This window comes from Tupaia chinensis, unplaced genomic scaffold (genome assembly GCF_000334495.1).
Source record: "Tupaia chinensis unplaced genomic scaffold, TupChi_1.0 Scaffold000422_1, whole genome shotgun sequence".
NCBI lineage: Eukaryota > Metazoa > Chordata > Mammalia > Scandentia > Tupaiidae > Tupaia > Tupaia belangeri.
This window is the reverse complement of record NW_006159927.1, coordinates 1623565-1623959: the sequence shown is the minus strand read 5'-3', so window position 1 is coordinate 1623959 and position 395 is coordinate 1623565.

Below are 395 nucleotides of genomic sequence, written 5' to 3'. Positions count from 1 at the left end.
CAGGACTCTAACCACGGTCGACTACGTGGGAGTCCAGCGACATAGCCATTACGCTAACTGCTGGTTCCAGGAATCAACTCTTTTATGATATGCAAGGAGATGACTCTGACTGAGCCACTTGGCAGTTATCTTTTTATGTTGTCACTCCTTTTTTATATCTATTTATATATGATGACTAGTACATGTGTGCACATGTAAGAGAGAAGTAAGGAGAGAGAGAGAGAACCCTCATACTACAATCCCCTTCCCACAGCCCCCCAGTTTGTTAGTATCTTAGGCTCCTGAGCACCCAGCATGTTTTCAAGGCAACCTGAGGATCCGAACCTGTAGTCAACCATGTGGCTTCCAGCACCGCATGTTCTACTTGGCTGGACCCGTTACTTGTTTTTTTTTTT